Source organism: Vicugna pacos, chromosome X (genome assembly GCF_048564905.1).
Source record: "Vicugna pacos chromosome X, VicPac4, whole genome shotgun sequence".
NCBI lineage: Eukaryota > Metazoa > Chordata > Mammalia > Artiodactyla > Camelidae > Vicugna > Vicugna pacos.
Window position 1 is genome coordinate 97,946,592 of NC_133023.1, and position 15,023 is coordinate 97,961,614.

A 15,023-nucleotide genomic window follows, 5' to 3' on the forward strand; every position below is an offset into this window, starting at 1 on the left:
GGAGGTGCCTTTCAGTGCGGCTGCCACTGGGACGGGTCCTGCGTTGGGCCAGCAGGGGGCAGCAGAGAGTTAGCCTGTCAATGAACCAGGTGAACCCATGGATGGGGCAAGTCCAAGGAAGACCTCTGAGCTGAAGGCTGTGGGATTGTCAGCCAAATGGGTAGAAAAGATTCTTACAGAGTAAGAGGCCTATTGACGGGGTTGCCAGGCCAGAGGGAGACAATTTCAGAGAAGAAACCTTCCTGAGTGCAAATCCACCAACTCTGCATTCAGAGCGCACCCAGTTAATGGAATGCCTGTGAGCCTGGTTTGAGCCAAACAAACCTTGGTATTGAAACAAGGCTCTGGCTTGGGCAGGTTAACATCTCTGAGCCTCAGTTTCCTCATGTATAAAAGGGCGCATAATAATTGTAGTTACCTCATAGCATTGTAATAAAACAATTCTCACATATACTGAACAATTATAATCATATAATAATGATGATAACTATCTGCTGTGCTTCAAAAGACAACCCTTGATGAAATGAGCATTTAATGAGCACTAGCTAGAAACCCTCCGAATAGGAAGGCTGGTGGTTTTCTCTGCTTTTGCCTTTGGAACCTCACATTTGGGCAATTTAATAGTACTACTAAGTTGCCTCTATCCTTGCTGTTTTTTCAGATCATTTTAAAGTCTGAAGATAAATCACCCCATCATCACCATAAAACATGTAAATGTTCATATACTTCCAAATAGCTGTCTCCCAGGTTGTCCTTTACACCTGAAATTGGCACAAGAACCCCTCCTTTGAACCTTGGACCAGAATTTGTGGTTTGGAAAATAGGCTCTGCCTTCTGAGGGGCGTGATCAGCTAGGGGTGGGCTTGGTGGGGATCCGGATGAGGAAATACTTCTGAGTAACCCCTCAGATCACGTGACAGTGGGGGTGTCCCAGAGTTTTCAGGCACACTGTTGGAGATGATTTTCTTCTGGTGCCCCCTACCCCAGGTCCTTTCAGAGTGCAAACACTCCCAAATATTAGATAATGCAAGCAAAATAATACACACCGGAGTTGAGGCCTTGGACACAGTGGTGAAGGAGAGGGTTATAGAAAGTAGGAAGGAAAAAGGAAAGAGGGAAGCTGGGATCACTGAAGTGAATGTGACTGAACCAACAGCTCTCCTCAGGGCTGGCCAAAATCCAGAACTTTGTACGCATATTCAGCAACTTTATGTTCAGTATTTCCAAGTTTAAAAAAGTTAAGAATGGTTACCCCTGCTTGAGTAAGATGTTAAAGGAGAACCCTGATAGAAGAGTGAAAAATAACAGCCAAACTAGAATTAGAGTCACCTCAGGAAAAGCCCTGAAGAGGACCAACTGGGGAATTTGAATGGGGAAAACTTCCTGAACACAACCTCTTATGGATGTCTAGAGACTGTGAGTGAGGAACTGTTAGGATTACCCCCCACCCCCAAGCATATTAATGCAAAGTTCTGGGTCATTTTAAGGAGTTAGGCATCTGCAGAACCAAGATAGATATGGTCTCCTACTGGAAAGTTCTAGTACTTTCTTTCCAGGAAAATAAACACTTCCTGGGGATTCAAGTTCAATTACAATTTATTCTTGGAAGTGTGCTAGTTATCAGACTGACAATTAGGGCACTGCATTTGCTTCATTATAGTAAATAAATTATCTATTATTTACTTCACCAAAGACTGTGATGGCATAGTCAGAAAAGCTTCTTTTATTTATTTATTTACTATTTTTATAGGCTTGTTTTTTTATTGAAGTATAGTTGGTTTACAATGTTGTGTTAGTTCCTAGTGTACCGCATAGTGATTCAATTATACATATATGTTCCTTTTCATACTCTTTTTCATTATAGACTATTACAAGGTATTGAATATAGTTCCCTGTGCTGTACAGTAGGAACTTGTTGTCTATCTATTTTATATATAGTAGTTAGTATCTGCCAATACTGAACTCCCAGTTTACTCCCCCACATAACCATAAGCTTGTTTTCTATGTTTGTGAGTCTTTTTCTATTTTGTACATAAGTTCATTTGGATCTCCTTTTTTAGATTCCACATAGTTGATATCATGTGGTATTTTTCTTTCTGGCTTACTTTACTTAGTATGACAATCTGTAGGTAGAAAAGCTTCTTTTAAGTAGTTTAAACTGTCCAGGTTTTTCTTTACCACTAAAATATGCTCTACTGGACAGATACAGACAGACAGATACACACACATACAGAGACAGAGAGAGAGAGGATGTCGTATTTTAAAATTCACAGTGGGCCAAGAGCTTACAGGACTTTTAATAGTTTTTCATTTGTCACCTCCTCTGTGAAGCTGTGATACTATGTCTGGGCCTCTATCCAAGCACTAATTTCATTGTATTTAAATGATTGTTTACATGCCTGGCTTCTGATCTGCTGAGATCCTTGAGGGCAGAAGCCAGGGTTCTTCCACCTTGTCCCTAGGGCCCAATGCCGAGCCTGGCAGATAGCAGACACTCACAAGATGTTAAATGAAAGCATATGTGATATACGGGTATAAAATGTTTCCAGTTCTTTTCTTCAAATTGAAGTACAGTCAGTTTCTGGTGTACAGCACAATGTCCCAGTCCTGCAGGTATATACATATATTCATTTTCATATTGTTTCTAGTTCTTTAGGATGAAAATAAACCATCTGCCTAATAGCAAAATTGCATAGGATGTTTAACTGTAGGCAGGCCATTACAGTTTTTCCTGAGATTGATCAGATACTATGAAGACTACAAACTTTGCCCAATACCAAATCAGCCTAATCCCCAGTTTCTTAGATATCACGCCATCTGATTGTAACCAGAGAGCTTCATCTGTGGCCCTGCCTGTCAAAGGGCAGCCGGAGACCAGGTTAGGAGGTGGAGGAAGTCCTCTTCACTGAAGCCACCTTTGAGGGAGGCTTCTCCACCCTCTTGGAAGCAAAACCAAAAACAACAAAAAGAAAAACAAACAAAAATCCCCCCAAATCTCTCCTCCTCTTGAGACTTACACCAATCAGTTTAACTGCTCTTTGCTTCCTTGTTGCTGTCGTCTATCGGTCTCCTAGTCACTCCTCTGTATTCACCGATGACATTGGCGGTAGGCCCAGCCCTCCCCTCTGTCCCAAATCTCAACATACATTCTGGCTGAAGTCAACTGCCATGTGAGCAACCCAGTCAACACCTTGATCTTGAAGTTGTTTCATCACCTCCTCAGCCATCCACATCTCCCGTCTCACATTGGGACTTCCCAGGACCCAAAGTTTGCTCTACCTCTAAGACCACAAATTCGGACATTCCTCCCTGGCTACAGCTTTGTAGCTTTTCAGTTTACTCAGTTTTCCCCCACTGCCTCAGTCCTCCACTGTCTCCCATTTTGGTTACAAGCTCTGTTTTGTGCTTCTGTGCAAGTTACTTAACCCCTCTGTGGGCCTTGTTTTCCTCATCTGTAAGATGGAGAAAATAGTGGTATTCACTTCATGGAGTTCTAGTCAGGATTAAATGAATTAAGGCTGTGAAATGTTTGAAACATCGCGTGGCACATCGTAAAGGCTTGACCAATGTCAGTTACTACTAAAATGTAAATCTCATCCTGTCACCCTACTTTGAACACCTTTAGGATAACCTCCAAAATCCTTAACACTTCCTCCCAAGCCCTGCCCAGCCTCTCACCCACGTCCCCAGCCTTACCTCTGAGCGGAGACTGCTTGTCTGGTGATGACTTCGTGTCGGTCTGCCCCACTGGACTTCAAGCTCAGGAAGAAAGGGCCCAGGGACTGTACTCCCACATGCCCATCTGGGCCCTAGCACAGGGGGCTCTCTCCAGAAGATTGACAGAATTAATGAAGGAATAAATGAATTGGTAAGAAAAAGTGAAGGCAAGGCTTGGAAGGCCAGGGGATTGGGTGCAAGTAGTTTCCTAACACTGCTCTTCATGGGACTCTCCTGGGGAGCTTGTTAATATTGCAACTTCCCGGCCACACCTACCCACTCCTGCAAGTCTGGAGGGGGTCCTGGGAGTGTCTGGGAAGTGCTGGGGAAAACATTTTGTTTTCATGTAATACATTTGTCTGTGTGAAACACATTCTGTAAGGGGACAATGAAAGGCCCTGACTTAACTTTCAATTATGTGAGTTTTGCTCCTGTGGCTACAGTTAGAGAATCTAGTCTAGGCAGACGATGCTTTTACTGTATGAGGGACCCTGTACTCAGGCAGGTATTGTAGAATTTATTATTATAAGTGAACATTAAACAATATGGACTTTTCAGGCAGTTTTCAAAACAATTGAATCCATTTCCCTTTAGGTGACTGTAACCCTGTCACCTGCCTTTGCATACTATTTAACAGTTTGTAGAGTTTAGACCCTCATGGTCTCATAAAAACCCCTAAAAGTGGGTACTTCATGGCTTCTTGCCCCCTTTGACAGATGAAGAAACTGAGGCTTTGAGAGTTCTAAGAAATGTATTTTACTCCTGACTGCCTGGCCTCTCTCTCAGAATCTGTCGCTGGGTTTGAATCATCCTCTCCCCCGCGACATTCATCACAAGAGGATTGTTTGGGGATGTTGTCATAGTTATTATTAGCTCTGAGTAGTGTTGCAAATGTGTGTCACTCCACAGAAGTGATCCTGAAAATTTTGGCTCCACGGGGTCAAACAGAGGTGGGAGTCCTCACGCACCCGCTCCTCTCAGACCCTGGAAGGAGTCGGTGCTCAGCCACAGTGGATGCACTGGCAACGAGGGAGTGTTGTCCCCAAAGAGAGGAGAATAGTGGTTCTTGGATGATGAAGGGAATTTTCACTTTATATATAAAGCACAGATATCCATCCAGTACAAAAACAGATATGCAGTCTGTCTGTCATATTAAAATTTCTTGAGGGGACAATTAGGGGAAAAACATCTAAAAAGACTCCTGGAGTGGGAGGGCAATAATGAAGATAAAGGCTGGACCCTGACATAGAGGACTGGAGGAGTTCTGCCCTGAAGAAAGCCTTCAGAAAGACCCCGTTTCATTCAGCACTGCCTGTAATTTCATTTGCCCCAGCACCCCCTTTGAAGCCCAGTTCCTGTGAAGAACGTGAGTGCAGAAAGAGCACTGTGGACCGCTGACAGGAATTGGATCTGAATTCCGTATTTGCTCTCCTGCAGCGACAGGTCTCACCCTGGGCGCATCATTCCAGGCCTTGGTAGAGGGCCAGGCGGAGTCCTGGCTCTGACATATACCAGGTGGGGTACCTCGGGCTTGGGCAAGACCTTGAGCCTCCCTGAGCCTCACTTTGCTTACCTGTCAAATGTGGCTCCTAATAGTACCTACCTCCTAGGGTTCTTGTCGGAATCCAGGCAGTTGATGTCTGTCAAGACATTGGAGCAGTGTCTGCCACTTGGTAAATAGCACCTAAGTGAGCCAGGCCTGGGGCATAGACACTGCTACCCAAGTGTCTGCTAAACAAACAGCTTCTGGTCAGCCATTCCCCCACTGAGCAAACACTTCCTGCCTGCTGTGTTCAAGGCGCCGAGACATGACGTGTGCAAGGGGCAGGAGGACATGTCAGAAGTCAGCCCTGCCCGCAGGGCTTCTACTGTCTTTCATGCGAGGCGATGTGGATATGAAAGTAACTAGAACATACGGCAGGGTGGACTTAGTGTTGGGGGGGCGCCCAGCACTCTACAAACAGAAAGAGGGGGAAGGCAGATAGTGCGGACTGTGGAGAAACCCTCAACTAAAGAGGCGGGACTTCACTTGGGTCTTGAGGACAGCATAGACATTGTGGTCGGTGGGAATTACTAGAAATGGAGTGACAAATTTTCACCAGAGTGAAGAGCACGTAAAGTGGCTGGGAGGAGAGCCCCATACATGTTTAGGAAAAGGCGATTAATTCAGTTTCACTAAAGCATCAGGTTTTAAGTAGGAGAAGTAAGAAAAAAGTCCAGGAGTACAGGCTGTAGTTGGTAATAATTTCTGTAATAATTTCTTCCATGTTAACTTCTCCCAGGTGGAAGGCAAGCTTTAGGACATCAGGGTCTGTGTCTGTCTTGTTCTGTGTTTTATCCCCAGGGTCTAGCACGGTACTTAGCAAAGAGTAGGGTCTCAAGAAAAAAAGGTTGAATGAATGAAACAAATAAGTTTCAAGAAGAGATTTTAAGAGATTTGTGTCATGGTGTCAGAAGACAGAAGCTTTTGAAGGAGAGAAAGATGTAAGATTAAGTGTCATAGAGGTAGGCTAGGTCTTTGGAAACCATTCAAAACATATACATCAAAAACAGAGGAATGTGAACATCCTTTGCCCAAGAGCCTGACTCTGAAATGAACTTCTTGACCCAAACCCACGGGTCAGAAGTAAAGGAAAGTGAGGGGAAACAAATGTGGGCAGGCAGCTGTCTCTGTGATCAGCTGAACTGGTAAGGGGCCTTTTTGAAAAATTGAAGTCTAGTTGACTTACAATGTTGTGTTAGTTTCTGGTGTATGGGCATAGTGATTCAGTTATATACATATGTATATTCTTTTTCATTGTAGGTTATTACAAGCTATGGAATATAGTTCTGTGTACTATACAGTAGGTATTTTTGTTGTTTATCTATTTGATATATAGTAGTTTGTATCTGCTAATCTCGAACTCCTAATTTATCCCTTGCCCCTTTTCCCTTTGGTAGCTATGTTTATTTTCTATGTCTGTGAGTCTGTTTCTATTTTGTAAGTTCATTTGTATCATATTTTTTAGATTCCTCATATGAGTGATATCATATGATATTTGTCTTTCTCTGCCTGACTTACTTCACTTAGTATGACTCTTCAGTTCTATCCATGTTGCTGTAAATGGCATTATTTTATTTTTTATGGCTGAGTAGTATTCCATTGTGTATATATACCACATCTTCTTTATCCACTCACCTTTCGATGGACATTTACATGGCTTCCATGGCTTGGCTATTGTAAATAATGCTGCTCTGAGCATTGGGGTGCATGTGTCTTTTTGGATTAGAGTTTTCGCCAGATATATGCCCATTAGTGGGATTGCTGGATCATATGGTAAGTCTATTTTTAGTTTTTAAAGGAATCTCCATGCTGTTTTCCATAGAGCTGCACCAAACTCCATTCTGTAAGGGGTGTTGTGAGGCATGCTGGGGAAGGACTGACTGGGGGCACCATAGGCCTTAGAGCCATTGGTTGGCATGGACTCCTCTATCTGCATGGAGGCAGCAGGAATTTGAACCCAGGAATCTGGTGACCTCAGTAAAGCTTGGGGCTAGATTAGAGGGCTTCTTAGAGATGGATGTCCATGGGCTTACCAGTGGCCCAGGAAGTCCACTGCCACCAAGCCACCAGACTCATACTCAGACTCATATGTTGTTATCTGTTGAGCACCTGCTGCACCCAGTACTGGGCTAGGCATGCTTGGGGATACATATCGAGGATGAGAGACAAAGTCCGCTGTTTTAGGAAACAGTGTTGTTGGGGAGGCTGTGTCAGTTGAGAACTTCATGGTGTGTACCTGCTCTTTCCATCTTGTGAATCCCCACTTATCTCCACCTTCTTGCCTCTTATTGCAACCTTGGCCGTGCCTACTATGTGTTTCCAATGACCTACTGAATCAGAGTCTCTTAAGGATAGGACCTAGCAATCTGTGTTTTAATGATCACGCCAAGTGTTTTTGATGCACACTCAAGTTTGAGAACCACTGATTTATATAAAGGGCCTGGGGTGTAGCTGGTGCTTCACAAATGGTCAGGATGCTTATTTGGAATGGTTCTGACACTTTGTAGAACTGACTAGTCAAGAAATTGTGGTTCCTGAAGGAGGCAATGTGGACCTGACATGTGTTCCAGTTTGTCCAGGACCTCCTTGGATTTGGCACTGAGAGTCCCACTTCCTGGAAACCCCTTTAGTCCCAGACAGCTAATCATCTTACTGGCATAAGACAACAAATACAGGCCCATGTTTTTCCCAGTGTTACCAGGGTGCCATTATTTGCCCTGATTTTATAGATGGGGAAGCCGACAGAGAGAGGTCATACAGTCAGGAAGAAGCTGGTGGTGTCAGGATTCAAATCCAGGTCTGTTTCACTCTAGATCCTACGCTCTTAACAAATTCCTGGAAGTGGAATTGCTATGTCGAAGAGCACACATGTGAAAAATTTCTAAATTTGTTGCTGAAGTCTTGTCCCAGAGGCATAACACATATTTTTACACCATTGTGTATTTGTGTAAATGTTAACAGACTGTGTATATATATGACAACAGGGTATAAAAATACAGTCATCCATCAATATTTGTGGGGGATTGATTCCAGGACACCTGTGGTACTGCATATAACTGCATAGTATTTGCACATAACCTATGTACGTCCTCTCATATACTTTAAATCATTTCTAGATTACTAAAAATACCTAGTTTATTGTATATACTATGTAAATAGTTGTAAATACAACATAAATGCTATGTAAATAGTTGCCAAAGCGCGGCAAATCAAGTTTGTTTTTTTGGCACTTTTGGGATTTTTCTTTCCCCAGTATTTTCTACCCACCATTGTTTACATCCATGGATGCTGAATCTTGGATACAGAGGACCAACTCTATGTGTTTTACACATAAATCCACCAAACAAGTCTTATGAACCTGTTTAATCTTTGCCAATCTGATGGGCAGTCCTCATGTTATTTTCGGGTGCACATCTTCTGACCTTGTCTAGTGTGCTCAGTTGGACAGCAGAGCTGAGTGTAATTTAACACAGAAAATTGAAAGAGGACTCTCTTGGTTTAGTGTGAACTCCATTGAAGTAACGTCCCAATGCACTTTAGAAGCTTCTAGTGGCACCATCAAAGATACTATTTGTTAAAGCCTTGTGAGGATGAATGTCTTATATTATTGGGCCCGAGTAGACACCAGGATTGGAGAGGTCACTATATGAAGAAGCTTTCTGGACTTCTCTAAGCCTCCAGTGACATCTTCCTCCTCCAAGTTGCAATTACACTCTTGGGGCTGGACCATTTAATATTTAAGCCCATTGGGTAACCTGGTAGAACAGCTTGTGGGGGGTTTAGGTCACACACTCTATCCTCCAAGAGATTTTGTCTCTCTTCTCTTACCTCCTTAAAGAGGTGGCAGAGAGGAACATCTGAACTGTGACAGGAATAGGAGAGGGCAAAGGAATTCAAAAGCATGAGTTTGGAGGCAGATATATAAATGTTGTAAGTGTAGAGGACCCTGCTAACTAATGAAAATGGGAGCTGTATTCCTGGGTAGAGCCCGTAAAGAGTTTGTAACTGAGATGTAGGGAACACAGAGGTGGAAGGGAAGATGGAAAGGGAAGTTAGGAGCTTAAATATATATAGCTGAGACTCTGAGGGGAGGAAGGAAGCCTCAGGAAAGACCTAGAGACTGGAGGACCCACCATCTCAGATGGCTAAAGTTTAGAAGAAAGTTCCACATGCCATCCTCTAAGAAGGAAGTAGTCTGTGTGGGTTGTGGATTCCCAGGACCCCAAATGTGGTAGCTTTCTGATATGAGTGCCCACTTGGCAGATTTCTCCCAACTTGACTCTGGACAAGTAGCATGGATTAATTGGCCCTTTGGTTAAGAGAAAACCATACAATCTTCCCTTTTTAGAAAATTTCCAACTTTATTGAGCTGCAATTTACATACAGTAAGATTCGCTCATTTTAAGTGTATAGTTGGATGAATTTTAGCGATCATATGAAGTCATGTAACCACCATGACAATTAAGTTACAGAACAGTTCCATGACCCTAAAAGATTTCCTTGTGCCCATTTATACTCTTCCAAAACCCCTGGCCTCAAGCATCCACTGATTTGCTTTGTGCCACCGTACTCTTTTGTGTTTGATTTCTTTCACTTAGCAAGATATTTTTGAGGTTGATCTATGTTGTTGGGTCTATCAGTGGTCTGTTCCTTTTAATTGCACAGTTTGTTTATCCATTCACCAGTTGATACACATTTGAATTGTTTTCAGTTTGGGACTATTATGAATAATGCTGCTATGAGCTCTTTTTTTTTGACATCATATCATTTTATTTGTAAATATTCTAGTATTATTAAAATATCAAAAGACAATAACTCTTAAAAAACCCAAACCACAATACCATGTTATAATCATACCTAAATACGTTTAAAATAATTCCTTAATATCAGCAAATATACTCAGTGTTCAAGTCTCTCCAGTTATCTTATAAATGTTTTTTACAGTTGCTTTTTTTCCCAAATCAGATCCAAGTAATATCCACACATTTAGTCTCTCATGTCTCTTTTTCTTTAATTAAAGTATTGTTGATTTACAATGTTGTGTTAGTTTCAGGTGTACAGCAGTAAGTGATTTAGTCACACACACACACACACACACATATACATACATGTATATTCTTTTTCAGATTCTTTTCCATTATAGGTTATTATAAGATATTAAATATAGTTCCCTGTGCTATGTAGTTTATCAATTTTATGTATATAGTGTGTATCTACTAATCCCAAACTCCTAATTTATCCCCTTCCCCTTTGGTAACCATAAGTTTGTTTTCTATGTCTTTGAGTCTGGTTCTGTTTTGTATATAGATTCATTTGTATTATTTTTTAGATTCCATATTTGAATGATATATGATATTTGTCTTTCTCTGTCTAACTTACTTCACTTGCTTGCTATGATAATCTCTAGGTCCATCCGTGTTGCTGCAAGTGGCATTATTTCATTCTTTTTTATGGCTGAGTAGTGTTCCATTGAGAGTGTGTGTGTGTGTGTGTGTGTGTGTGTGTGTGTGTGTGTGTGTGTATAAATGTATACACAACATATAATTTTTATCCATTCATCTACTGATGGATATTTAGGTTGCATTCATGTATTGGCTATTGTAATACATTTTCAGTTCTTTTGGGTAGATACCTAGAAGTGGAATTGATACCAAGAAGTGGAATCGCTGGGTTATATGTTAGTGCATGTTGAATTTTATAATATTTAGTATATATAATGTCCTGCCATACTGTTTTCCAAAGTGGTGTGTACCACCTTGGATTCCCACCAGTAATTTCTAAGAGAGATCCTATGCTCCACATCTTTGCCAACATGTAGTATTATCAATCTTTTAACATGAGACATTTGAGTAGGTATATAGTGATATATCATTCTGGTTCTAATTCACATTTTCTTTATGACTAATGATCTTGAGTATCTTTTCATATGCTTATTGGCCATTCATATACTTTCTTTTGTCAAATGTCTGTTCAAACATTTTGCCAATTTTTATCACGTTGTTTGTCTTCTTATTGAGTGGTAGGAGATATTTATTTATTCTGGATACATGTCAGATGTATTGCAAATATTTTTTCTTCCTTTTTGTGGCTTGCCTTTTTATTTTCTTGATGGTAACTTTTCAATAGCAGAATTTTAAAATTTTGATGAAGTCCAATTTATCAATTTTTTTCTTTTATGGTTTATGCTTTTTGTGTACTAAGAAATCTTTGCCTATTGCTAAGCCCCCAAATTTTCTCTTATAAATATTGAGTTGTTCAGCACCATTAGTTTCAAAAACTGTCCTTATTTCTTTCTTTGTTTTTCTTCTGTTTTTTTCTCTATACTTGTACTATAGAGGTAAGGGTCTGTCTTCTCTGTCTGGTAACAGCCATCTGGACCGAGACTGTAAGTGGGAATACTACGTTGTTGAGAAATGGTGCCTCACTGTATGGATATCAGCAATTGTATTTGACCATGGCATTTGGTAAAGTTTTGTGGATGTGGAACTCATACTACCACATTCTCTGTGGTTTGTTAGCTCCTTGGAACTTTGGAAAGAGGGGAAAATCTGGGGTTAAAGTAATAGAATTTGGAAGATTTTGAAGAATCTATATCAGTTCCAGGGAATGAGGTTTCAGACTCCAAGCACGAACTTGAGTGAGGCCCCTGTACCTGGATGGAGCAGAACAGGAAGAAAGCTTTTTATATGCATAATTTGGGATTTAAGTTTCTCTAAGGGAACAAATGAAGGAGAGTTTATTGGTGCTTTAATTTTTCTAAGAGAATAGAAGACAGGTTTGGAAAAAGTATTAGAGTTTAGTTTTTGAAAGTGATGGTAAATCTGGTACATTTTCAAATACTGTGGATATTATCCAGTGTATATTGATCTAATTTCTAAATTCTTAAGTAATCACTGACTTTAAATATGCTTCTCTATGCATATTTAAACCACTGTGATGGTTAAGTTTATATGTCGGCTTGGCTGGATCACGGTGCCCAGATATTTGGGCAAGCATTATTCTGGATATTTCTTTTCAGATTATGCTCATACGTGGCTCGCGCGCGCACGCACACACACACACAACTAGTAACATACGCTTCATGTTATCTTGTTCCTCATTTCTTATTTGTTCTACATATTAATATTTTTTGGAGATTATTCTAACCTTCACATGTAGCTCTACTTTATTCTTTTCACAACAGCATGACACCCCCTTGTATGGGTATGTCATGTTTATTTAACCAATCTCCCATTTATGAAAACTTTTATTACTGTATTTTTATATCTCTCATTACAAATAATACCACAGTGACCACTTTTGTACAAAAAGCTTTACACCTGCTTTTATTTCAGTAGAATAGATTCAGAGGTACATACAAGCACTTAATAGGGACATACGTGTATATATATCTTTATATTATTAGTAGAATCAGTTTGATTTCTGTATAATACTCTATTGTATGACCACTGAATGTGCTATAACTTATTGAAGCATTTCCCTCTGATTGTATAGTCAGTTGTTTACAGTATTTTGCAAAAAAATGGGTTAAGGATGAAGATGAGTTTGACTGTGGTTCTGAGTGAGCATATGTGTGTGTATTAATGAGCGTTTTCTAGAGAACCAAACCAATAGACTGTATATATATAATGAAAGAAATTTATTTTAAGGAATTGGCTCACGTGATTATGGAGGCTAGCTGGGCCAACAGCCTGGAGATCTAGGGAAAAGCCAGTGTTGTAGTTCAAGTCCAAATGCTGACTGCTGGCAGGACTCCTTGCTTGGAATAGGTCAGTCTTTGTGAATTTGGTACATAGTAAGTGCTTTTTAAGTGTTAAACTAAAAACTAAGATAGCAAAATTAAAAGTACAATGAAATCTGTTTTACCACTCTAATTAAATCCTCAGTATGCTTTATCTATTGCTTGATTTGAAAAAAATAAAAGCAAAAGATGTGAAGAGGCATTTCACCAAGGAGGATATATAGATGGCAAATAGGTGTATAAAGTATGTTCAATATTATTTGTTATTAGGGATACACAAATTAAAACCATGTTGAGTTATCACTGTGTCTATCAGAAGAGCTAAAATTAGTAAGAATAACAAATGCTGAGGAAGATGTGGTGAAACTGGATCATTCATACATCACTGGTGGAAGGATAAAGTGTTCCAGCCACTTTGGAAAGAAGTTGGCAGTTTCTTTAGAAAACTAAACATGCGAGCACTATACAACCCAGCAATTGTACTGCTGGGCACTTCTCCCAGAGAAATGAAGATTTAAGTTCACATGAAAACCTATACACAAATGTTCAGAGCAGGTTTATTAGTATTAACTTTATTCATAAATTGGAAGCAACCCAGTTGTCCTTCAACAGGTGAATGGTTAAACAAACGCTAGTAAATCTATAGGATGGAATACTGCTCAGCAATAAAAAGAAAGGAACTATTAATACAGGTAACAACCTGGATGAATTTCCAAAGAATTACCCTGAGTGGAAAAAGCCAATCCTCAAAGGTTATACACTGGTTGTATTTGTATTGTTTACATATTCTTTTTTTTTTTTTAATTGAAGTATAGTCAGTTACAATGTGTCAATTTCTGGTGTACAGCACAATGTCCCAGGCATGCATATACATACATGTATTTGTTTTCATACTCTTTTATATATTCTTGAAATAAAATTATAAAAATGGAGAGTAGTTTATTGGTTCTTGAAATAAAATGATAGACATAAAGGGCAGTTTATTGGTTACCATGAGTTAGGGAGAGGAGGGGAGGAATGTGAAGAGGGTATGGCTATAAAAAGAAACATGAGGGACCCTTGTGGCGATGGAGCTGTTCTGCATCTTGACTCTATCAATGCCAATAATCTGATTGTGATATTGTTTTATACCTTTGGAAGATGTTGGGAAAAATGAGTAAAGGATACACTGGATCTCTCTGTAGTATTTCTTATAACCACACGCAAATCTATAATTATGTCAAAGTAAGAAGTTTAATTAAAGAATTAAACAAACAGCATTCCCTAATATTAAGTTCCATGTAAATATTATTCACAGCAGGACCAAGTAGTGTGGTTGGACCGATAGAGAAAAATGTAATCATGTGGCAGTAAAAAAGTGCGGCTGGTGGGAGAATGTTTCAAGTGTCATATTCAAATGGATGATCTTTTCTTACACTCCTTCAATGGCTCTCAATGATGCCACACTTTAGTATGCTTCCTTTTAGAAATAGAATCATATAGTTTTCTGTTTTCCTCAGAGTTCCTGATTTTATTTCATTTTTAAGTAATTAATTAATTTTATTGTCAACAAAAATAACATATAAATGAATAGCTTCTGGTTTCTTAGTTATGTAGGTTGATTATGGAATCTGCGCCCATCTTAAGGATATTCTTCTCTGAGCCCTTTGACTTCTTGTTCTAATTATGTCCTATTGCTTCCTTGGTCAGCTTAGTTTGTATCATCTTGGGATTTCTCTTATCACACACCTCTTGAATACTTTAACCTACAGATTTCCAGGCACTGCCACAGATCTCTTCAATTGGAGTTTCTTTGGGGGAGGTATGGCCGGGGTGTGTGTATTTTTTTTTAAACTCCCCCAGGTAAGTATGCTCAATTAGTCAGATTTGAGAACCCATCCAGCTAATCCTTAGAGCCCCATAACGGATATTATTAGTATTAATAGTAATAATTGGTACTGCTTTTTTGAGGATTTACTATGTTCTAGGCATTGTTTTAAGTGCATGATAGAAATGAAGGCAAAAATAAACAAATGGGACCTA